This window comes from Otolemur garnettii, unplaced genomic scaffold, assembly GCF_000181295.1.
Source record: "Otolemur garnettii isolate 467f Iridium unplaced genomic scaffold, OtoGar3 scaffold00045, whole genome shotgun sequence".
In the NCBI taxonomy this organism is placed as follows: Eukaryota; Metazoa; Chordata; class Mammalia; order Primates; family Galagidae; genus Otolemur; species Otolemur garnettii.
In genome coordinates this window covers 14,186,324-14,196,282 of record NW_003852440.1, presented here as the reverse complement: position 1 = coordinate 14,196,282, position 9,959 = coordinate 14,186,324, and the positions used below count along the sequence as shown (strand labels likewise).

Sequence of the window (9,959 nt, the reverse complement as noted above, 5' to 3'; positions counted from 1 at the left end):
ATCCCTGCTCTGCTCACCTCCTTTCCCGTCTGATCCCTGCTCTGCACACCTCCTTTCCCGTCTGATCCCTGCTCTGGACCCCTCCTTTCCCGTCTGATCCCTGCTCTGTTCTTTTTGCTCTGGACACCTTCTTTTGATGATTTTTAGCTCATGTGCTTCTCCCATTCTCAGTCCCTGAATTTACACACTACTAGTTGATTTCTGTGCAGATACCAACTAGATGTGCTCAACCTCCTTAGTCAGGAAGACTGTGCAGTTGAATTTCACCTCCTTTCAACTAAAATGATAAAAACAGGAAGTATTTAATGTTGGTAGAGATGTGCAGAGCTAGCAACACTAGTGCAGTGTGAGTGGGAACAAAGATTCACTTTGAGTGGCTGGTGAGCTGCTTTGGGCCACAGACGGTTTCTTATAAACTTGACAATTCCAAATCTAGATATTGTCCTAAAAAGGATAGCAGATGTCTACATACATAAAGACTTATTCAAGAATGTGTGTGGCATTTTCTCTTACATAATAGCCTCAAGCTGTGGACAATCAGGACACCAACTGAGGAGCATAAAGAAAGCCTGGCTTGCTCATTGCATAGACAGGGCTCAGCAACCTCCAGGTGTGACTGCTAAGGCTACAGAGACACCCATGTGGCTCAGCGCTGCCCTGCTGAGTGAAAGAAGCCAGGCATAAGAGAATCTGCATTATTTCATTTATACAAATCCTAGAACAAGCAAAGTCAAACTATATTGATTGAAATCGTAGTGGTGGTAGGGGGAGGGCAGGAAATCTTCCGAGGAGATGGAACTTAATCACACAAACAATGCATCTGTTAGACTCATCAAACTGCGCTCCTAAAGGCTGTGCCTTTTACTGTATGTAAATTATATTTCTATAACTAAAAGTAAGAAACCTAAGAGATCAAACTCCACTAAATTGCTCATTTTAACCATTTTTTTTTAGCTACAAAAAAATGGCAATTCTCTATGGTCTAACCTATTAATACCATTGACCTCTAAGAAAGTGAAAACTGTCCCTGAGAATTTTTCTACAGGTGCCATAGAGAAGGTAGGACCAGAAGAGGTGACCTGGAGAAACAACGAATTATCTATAAGCAGCATGTCCGAGGGAGGGTGGGCTGTCCCTTCCTGCTGGTATGTGCCTGAACCTGTGTCCATCTGACTACATGCACTGGCTGTACTTATAAATGAACTTTAGTACCTGTCCAGGCAACCATACCATATGCTTACTGTGTACAGAGGATACCAGGGTGATCTTCCCACAGGAAAAGGTCACTGAGCTGAGAGACGGAATGATGTTTCAGAGTTAATTGCCCTAATTTACTCTGTATTTTGCTCAATCAGGTTTTGGTACTCTTTTGAGCACTTGGATGTGGTTGTTCTGCACAAAAGTTGGTTTTCATTCTGAGAATCACAAACCCTACTTTTGCTTGGAATATGGTTTTCCACTAGCTGAGATTTATTTTAATGCTGAAAAGCTGGATTCAATTTATTGCTGAGTTGTCAGCAAATCCTTTTCAGATTGCCAGGGATCTCACTGTTTGAATGCACATGGGAAAAATATTGAAACTAGGCTGTTGAGATGTGTTGGATTATTGGGAAACTGAAAATAGTAAATAGTTAATTGAGTAGAAAATAGGTTTGGTGAGGTTTTATGAGCTGGAGAGGAAAGTTGATAGACTGGACCCTGGAACCATCCATAAGAGAGAATTTATACTGTTGAAACTCATCTCAGTGGCCTGTGACTGCAGCTGGTCAGTTGTGAGTGTGGCCAGCACCTTGGGAAGTTATTCAGAGCCCTTGTGCTGAAACGAACACTGTGGACTCTAAATAGACAGACCACCCTGTACTACCCCTGTGATGGTCCTGTCCCTGTGACCACCACCCATTTTTTGCTGAGTGAAAATTAACCCACAATAGCGTAACCCTGTGACCCTATGTCAACAGGGTTGCCCTGCTGAGGTGTCAGCTGGCTGTGCAGAGCCAGCTTTTCTGGGCAACACAATAGATATTGCTATTTGGGGTGATGGCTGGATGCTTTACGGCTTTAGGTAAGTTCTGTTCATTAAACTTGCTGGAGGTTCCTTATGAAAAATAGAAAACTTAATATAAACAACAAAACAATAACAACAACAAAAAGGAAAAACTAAGAAGAAAGGAAACCCAATTTCACTGAAACTTCAATAATAATAGCTAACAACCACATAGTAATTAGATTGGGCCAGGGAAAATTCTGAGCATTTTAGGTATATATAATCATGTAACCAGAAAATCTAGTGATATTGATAATAATATTATCATCATTTTAAATAGCATACATCTGAGTCACAGAGAATTTAAAAGATCTGTCCAAGATAGCACAATTATTACAGTAAGAGGGAAAACAGCTATTTCTGCTCTGTGTCCTGTGCTCCTCATGACTGCTCTATTGTGATTTCAGCATCACTCAGTGAATTGTTTACATAGAGTTCGACCTAATACGCTAACTGAAGTGTGTATATGCACACACGAATCTCACATCCATAGATTTGCACACATCTATCCACAGGAACATGAAAGGCCAGTGTCTCTGGGGGTAGATCTGAGATTGACTCCCTGCCCTTCCTTTTCTGCCTGGGCCCTACCTTTGGGAACTTTGCCTAGACTCTCTGCACCTCAGTGTTTTGCATTTGGAATATGAATTTAGCCATATTTCCTTGAAGAATTAAGGAATAGTAGTTGGAATAGAATAGTCATTAAATAACCTGGTAATTTTATTACTGTATTTTGTTCTTACTATTTTATTAATGGCAATTTTCTTCTTTTGTTTATTGGTAACTAAGAAAAGATTGCTCCGTGGACATGACTTATTAGAGTAGAGGCCTCGTTCTACTTTTCTGCCCAACTTGTCCTTTGCGTGTCTTTGCCCTTCTCTCTGCTGGACATATGTGCATTCGCAGCAGCCTCTCCGATCTCAGATGAAATCCCTCCAGTTTCTTGTTATCTGCTTGAGCTTCATTTATGAAGCGTGAACCCCGCAGCAAAGTTGCCTCCTGACCAAGCTTTCTAGATTCTTTTTGTTGTTGTTGTTGTTTTTGGCCAGTGCAGGGTTTGAACCTGCCCCCTCCAGTATACGGGGCCGGCACCCTACTCTCTGAGCCACAGGTGCTGCTCCTTCAACCATGCTTTCTGAGGATGCCCCATTTTCCTTAAATCTTCCCAACATTGCCTGGCTTGTTCCCAGAGTCTGGCGGCTCAAGGGAGGGGTGAGGGTAGGGCAGACACAGAACTAGGCCAACCTCACAATGAAAGTCTCACAGAAACCTTTACTGGAGCATCCAAAATTTCTAGTTTAAATACAGCCTGTGAGTCCTATTATGGAAATTAGGAACTGTTCTTTTTGGATATTTTAAGCTGTGGTTCTGTCATTGGAAAATAAAGCCCCACAAAGCTGGACAAGAGGACTCCTTGGTCTTGCTGTCTCTGATAATTGCACTGCTATTTTCAAATTAGAGAATGACCTTTGATTTTCTGTTAACTTTTTTCCTACAGTGTTTTCATTATTCTACATTTGGAAGAAGGCTGTGGCCTGAGAGATTTGGTCTGTGAATATCTCTAACGTGCCAGATGGCTCTAAATATTTCAGAACAAAGACTCCTCATCGTAATGGTCTTCTTCACGTTCATACCCTTTCTACAGCGTGGTTCTTTTATATATTAAATGTAAGGAGGCACAAGAAGCCCTCAAAACCTTCCCTAACCTCTCCTTCTATGGCTTGTAATCCTATACTAAGCCCTCTATTGTGGTCTGCTTTGCGACCAAGCCACCGGTCCATCTGTTCATTATTCTGCCTGCCTGTCTGTATCTGTCAAACCCATCTTTCATCTCTATCAGTCAATCATCTATCATTTTTATCATCAAATAAATATCTATCATATATATTTATTTTTATCTCTATCAACCATATCTATCATCCATCATCTACCTCTCTATCATATCTATCTTTTGTGTTCATCAATCATCTGTCCATCTTATCTATCAATCATCTATATATATCATCTATACCATCTATCCATCCATCAGCTAGCTATCATCATCATCTATCTCTCATCTCCTTATTTTTTCTACTACTGTATGGTTGTCTGGTAGGAGTCAGTGCCTTTTTTAGGATAGACTGATACCAGCACCATGTTTTATGAAGATTAGGATATATATATATATATATATTTAGCATTTCATATTTAATTTTATTTGTCTATTTTTAATATCTGTTGTGTAAAATCCTAAATTAACAAGGTGTATTCTGTTGTGGTAGGGCTAATTTCTCATGCTAAATGAGGCAATGCTACACACTAGTATGTATTATACAGTGGTAATTTTAAAAATTGAATTCATACTAGACTTAATGTTGTTGTTTTTTTAAATATATTGTCCTTGGATAGAGGACATATCAGACATTAAACTGATAAGAACAGATACATTTGATCTTAGCCAAAAGGTCAAGAAGCGATGGACTTAATGTTGTTTTGTAACTTTTTATTATAGTCAATCCTTGTCAGTATATAAGAATATTCTTTTTAATAGTTAAATAGTATTACATAAGTGTAGCATAGTTTGTTTTAAATTTCAGAAATATAAGGGTATACACAATTGGGTCACATTGATTGTGTTAGGAAAAGTCTTATTTGTAGTGGAGCCTGCACCCCGAAGCTTTGCGTATGTGCAGGGGCATGTGGCCACACGGAGGAGAGGGATAACCTGGGGGCCAGAATAGGTTTCATATTCCTGTTTCATTTGCAGCTTTTGCCCTACAGGTGACAAGTATCCCTGAAACATGGCAGTATGAAAATAGAGGCCAGGATGATTTCTCTCTGGGAAGTGAAAATGTGACCCTGACTGAAACACGTGGAAGGCAGTCTCTGTGGGGCTCCTGGTCTCTGCAGCTGGCACGGATTCCTCTGAGGTGCCACTGTGTCCCTTTCAATTTTACAACACATGGGCAGCGGCCAGCAACCTCTCCCATGTATTACAGTCAGCCCAAACTAACAGGAAAAAATTTATTTTTTTCATAGTTACTATAAAGCTTTTTAAAACTGCAGAAAAGCTGAAGTAATAATAAGACAAATGTCCATTTACTTACCACCCAGGTTCAACAATTATTAATATTTTACTGTATTTGTTTTATTTTCACTGTTGTGTATAAATTACCTGGATTGTTATTTATTTTTTTCTTGTGGCTCTATATTTTCTATAAACTTGAAATTAAATCTGAAGATTATATTAGATTCAAATTTTTGCCAAGAAAATTGTATTGCCCATGCTATAAATTGTATTTTGTATTATTTGAGAAGATAGGTAGCCCACTCTTGGCCTTATTTATGCCTTTAAGCATTTCCTCAATATTTCCAGAATATCCAAAGCACATCTTATAATTTCCCTGCCTGATTCCTGTAAGTGGGGAATACTATATAAAAACCAAAACCAGAATGCTCAGGTTACTTATGGATACTGGGATCACAGTGTGCTATGCTTGGAGCTAGGAAATATATACATATGAGAAAAATAATGCATACAGGTTCATATTTCCAATGGAACTTCTTTGATTTCTTCTTTTTTCTACTCCAAAAAATATGTGTTCTTCTCAGTTAGCATTTTCACTTACTCTTGATCACAGTATGCATGTTTAAAAAATTATAATATTAATGCCACTATTAACAAAATCACTGAGAGAGGTTTCGGATTTATTTGCACTTCTTCTTACATATCGAGTATATCTCAGCAAGTTGTAAAAATGTACATCGAGATCATGATATTACAAAATGTCTTCAAATAATTATTTTCTGTTATGATTACATTACCAATTTGAAATATGCAGACATATTGTTTCAGTTTTTTAAAAACAATTGGTTATTCCTTATTTTGATTTAAATCGATTTTTTGATTAGCTAAAATACCCCATTCAAAATTATACAAATGATACACTCAGGAAAGTCTCACTCCCATCCCTTAACCCTGTACCCCACTCTGATTCCCATTATATTTTCTTCTTTATTCAAATAGAAGTATTTTTGCAAATATAAACCGTTAGGTATATTTGTACTTTCATTTCTATTACAACACAAAAAATATTCAATTTTTCATAGCTGTGCAACTGGGTTTTTTCATTTAAAAAATACATCCTGGAACTTTTTCCATTTCCTGACATAGAAATTGTGCTCATTTTTTCTTACAGTTGAATAATACACCATTGGCGGGGCAGTCCATGATAGGATCAAGGTGATTTTTCCTACCTCCAGCTGCTTGCCTAGGGGATACAGATCGTGCTCTGTGGAAGAAAATGCCACCACTCAGAGCCACTGTGTTTTTTTTACACACAATGTATGCTATTTCACTAAAAGTCTACAAACAAGATCAAAAGAATGATTCTCTCTAAGAGGATCAAACCCAGTTGTGATGCAAATATGACACAAGACAAATACATTAAAATATGTGGGATTATAGATTAAAGATGGACATTTTCATTAGATATATTAAATATATAAAAAGAAACTCAGTGTGAATTCTAGAGCACAAAAATTTAGTAACTGAAATTAGGAGCACAAGAGATGGCATGAATAGCATAGTAGATAAAAATAATGAATGATTTGCAGAACTTGAAAATAAGTCAATAGAAAATACCCAGACTAGAACCTGGAAATTAAAAGAAAGGAAAATATATATAAAGAGTATATGAAATATATGGAACCTAGTTAAGGGATCCAAAATATGTGTAATGTGTGTCAGATAGGAGAGGCAACCTTTGAAGAGATGAAGGCTAAATACTCTCTAAAACTCCCAGAGCACATCAACTTACAGATTCAAGAATTACTGAAGAATCCAGGCAGATGTAAAAACAAAGCCAAACAAAACACAAGGCACATCAGAGTAAAAATGCTAAAAATAAAAGCAAAATAGAAGGCCTACGAGTGACTAGAAAGAAAAAAATATTCAAAAGTGCAATAGAGCAGCGGGGAACTTATCACCAGTAACTACACAAGGCAAAAGAAAATAGAATGTTTCAGGGTAGAAACAAAAGAACTCAATCTAGAATTTTATACACACTTCAAAAAAATTCTAAAAATAAAGAAAATTCCAGTCAAACAAAAATGTAGATAATTTATCATTATTTGACACATGCTAAAGGGTGTTCTTTAGGCTGAAGAGAAATTGAATGAAAAATCAGAGATGAAAGGACTAAATAATAAGAGCGTAAAGGATGTTGTGTCTCAGATAACTGAAGGGAATTAAGACTCTCCACCTCCAGCCACCAAACATCCCACTGCATTGCGTTTCTGCTTCAGTCACCAAGGCACAGTTTCGGCGACCTCTCACTTGTGCGTCTGAGAGTCTGTTGTTACAATGGAGGTAACACAGATGGGCAGAGAGGGAGAAGGTGGGTGTGAACAGTGGAAGTGGTGAGAGTGGAAAGGTTCCCAGACAGAGTGATCTCTTCATAGAATGAAAGTTGGAAATTGTCAAAATCCTTTTATCATTGGATTCACTTTGAATAAAAGTTAGGAATATAGGCTAATGTGTAGAATAGCTCGAACACTAAATATATGAGCAAAGTCTATGAAAGATCACTCTCACAGGTGCTAAAATCACATGTACAAAATGGAGGGTAGGATATGTTTTTATTTTAACAGTCATTAATTTTTCTTATAGCGCACCTAGTTTAAAAAGTCTGGCATTTGAAAATTTTTCATTTAAAATTTTTTTATTTATTACATTTAAACATTTTTGTTTAAAACTGACACAAATTTTTGTTTACATCTGTCATGTAATAATTGCAGGTGTTTGTGGCATGCAGTGTGATGTCTTAATACATTTACACTTTGTATAATGACTAAATCAGGTAGTTCGCTTATCCATCCCCTCAATCCTTTATCATTTCTTCATGGTGATAATTTTCAAGGCTCTCTTTTAGCAACTTTGAGGTATAAAATACATTGTTATTAGCTACAGTCACTGCACCACGTAACAGAACACCAATGTTATTCTTCCATCTGACTAACTGCACCTATTGTCCAGCTTCTCCCCATCTCCCTGCCTTCACCCCTCCCCAGACTGTGCAAATCACTATTCTACCCTCTACTTCTGTGAGACCAGCTTTGAAAGATTCCACATATGAGTGAAGTCATGGAGGATTTGTCTGTCCGTGCCTGACTTAACATTGCATCCTCCCAGTTCAGAAGTGGTGCCACAAATGGCAGAATTTCATTCTTTTACATAACTGATAGTGTTCCAGTGTGTACATACGAGGTCTGGCTATTAAGTTCATGAGCTAATCTTAGAAAAAGTTCTACATACCTCATTATTGAATATCATTACGGTCATCTTCAAAGTACTCCCCTTGGTAAGCTATGCTCCTAGTCTACTTTTCAAAGCAATTTTGGAACTCCTTTTCTGGAATAGCCATCAAAGCTATTATTGTATTATCCTCAATATACTGAATTTCATAAAAATGTCTTCCTTTTTAATATTTACTTTATTTTTGTGTGAAGAGAAACTGTCACTGGGGGCCAGATCAGGTCAGTAGGGAGGGTGCTCTAATACAGTTTTTGTTTGCTGGCTACAAACTCCCTAACAGGCAGTGCCATGTGAGCTGGTGCATTGTGGTGATGCAAGAGCCATGAGTTGGACAAGAATTTCGGTTAAGATGTCCTTGTTTCTCCATCAATGTTTACTCAGTCTATTATGCTTTTCACAGTCAGCTGACGATTCTGATGCATAATTTGAGGAATTTTTGCATTGTTTTCATTACTTCTGCTCATTACTAGATGCTCTGACCTCTCTTAATCAGTGATGTTTTCTTTCCCCTCACAAAAATGTTTAATCCATTTGTACACTGCTGTTTTCATCATGTCATTATCCCCATACACTTGGACTAACATGTCCCTGATTTCATTTCCACTTTTGCCAAGGTTAATAAGAAATTTACAAATATTTGTTCATTGCTTTAACCCAAGCTCTGACATTCTCATTACAGCCCACAAAAACAGGCAGCAATAATAATGGACACCACTCAGCAAGACACCACCACATGTTGGCAGAAACACAACTGTGAGACGCTGATAAACCAAGGTTATGAAACCTTACTGAGTTGTGTATACAGTGCTGCCAACGTAAGTGCCCAGTGGCAATTTCACAAATTAATTATCAGACCTCAGTATATGCCACATTTTCTTTCTCCATTTGTCTGTTGGTGAGCATTTAGAGTGATCCATTTCTTGGCTATTGTGAATAGTGCTGTCATAAACATGACATGCTGATTTCAATTTCTGTGGACATATATTCAATGGTGGAATTGCTGGATTATGTAGTGCCCAGGAGTTCCACAAAGACCACACTTCCAAACAAGTGAAATTTACAGCAGCGTCCTTTTATTGAAGAGCCAGCTGGCGACTGCCTCAGTGTCCCAACATGGGGTTTCTGAGAGCAGACCTGAGGGCTTAAGGAGTCAGGTTTTTAAGGCTTGTTCTGCACTCTGGTTGGCATGCAGGCTGTCCAGTGCATGGAGGGGGCAGCAAGTAAGCATTGTACAGAAGCAGAATTTTGCGGTTAGTTATCCATACATCATACATCTTTGTTTTAATATTTTCCCATACATTTTAGTTTCAGTACTTTTCCTCCCTACATCTTTGTCTCAGTGTTCTCTCCACCTGGCATTGCTTAAAGGCCAGTCTGGGGATAGCCAGTTCGTTTCCCAGGCCCAGGAGTTAGTTAAGCAAGAAGTTAGTGAGCACTTTCCCATCTATCTTGGGAGTGAACCAGACTTACTCCATTTTGTTGAGGGCTTGCAGCCCAAGAATTTGTCAAGAGTTAACTGGTATTTTTCTACTTTAGCCTAGACCTAAAAATTTTACAGTTGATTCATTTGTAATTTTTATAACAGAACTTCTGTTCTGTTTTCCATAATGGTTGTACTAA

At 38.0% G+C, this 9,959-nt stretch overlaps 1 pseudogene; it reads right to left on the bottom strand.

The window, feature by feature from the left end:
• Nucleotides 1–4,393: 4,393 nt before the first annotated feature.
• Nucleotides 4,394–4,501, bottom strand: LOC111725668 (annotated as a pseudogene).
• Between the last annotated feature and the right edge of the window lie 5,458 nt (nt 4,502–9,959).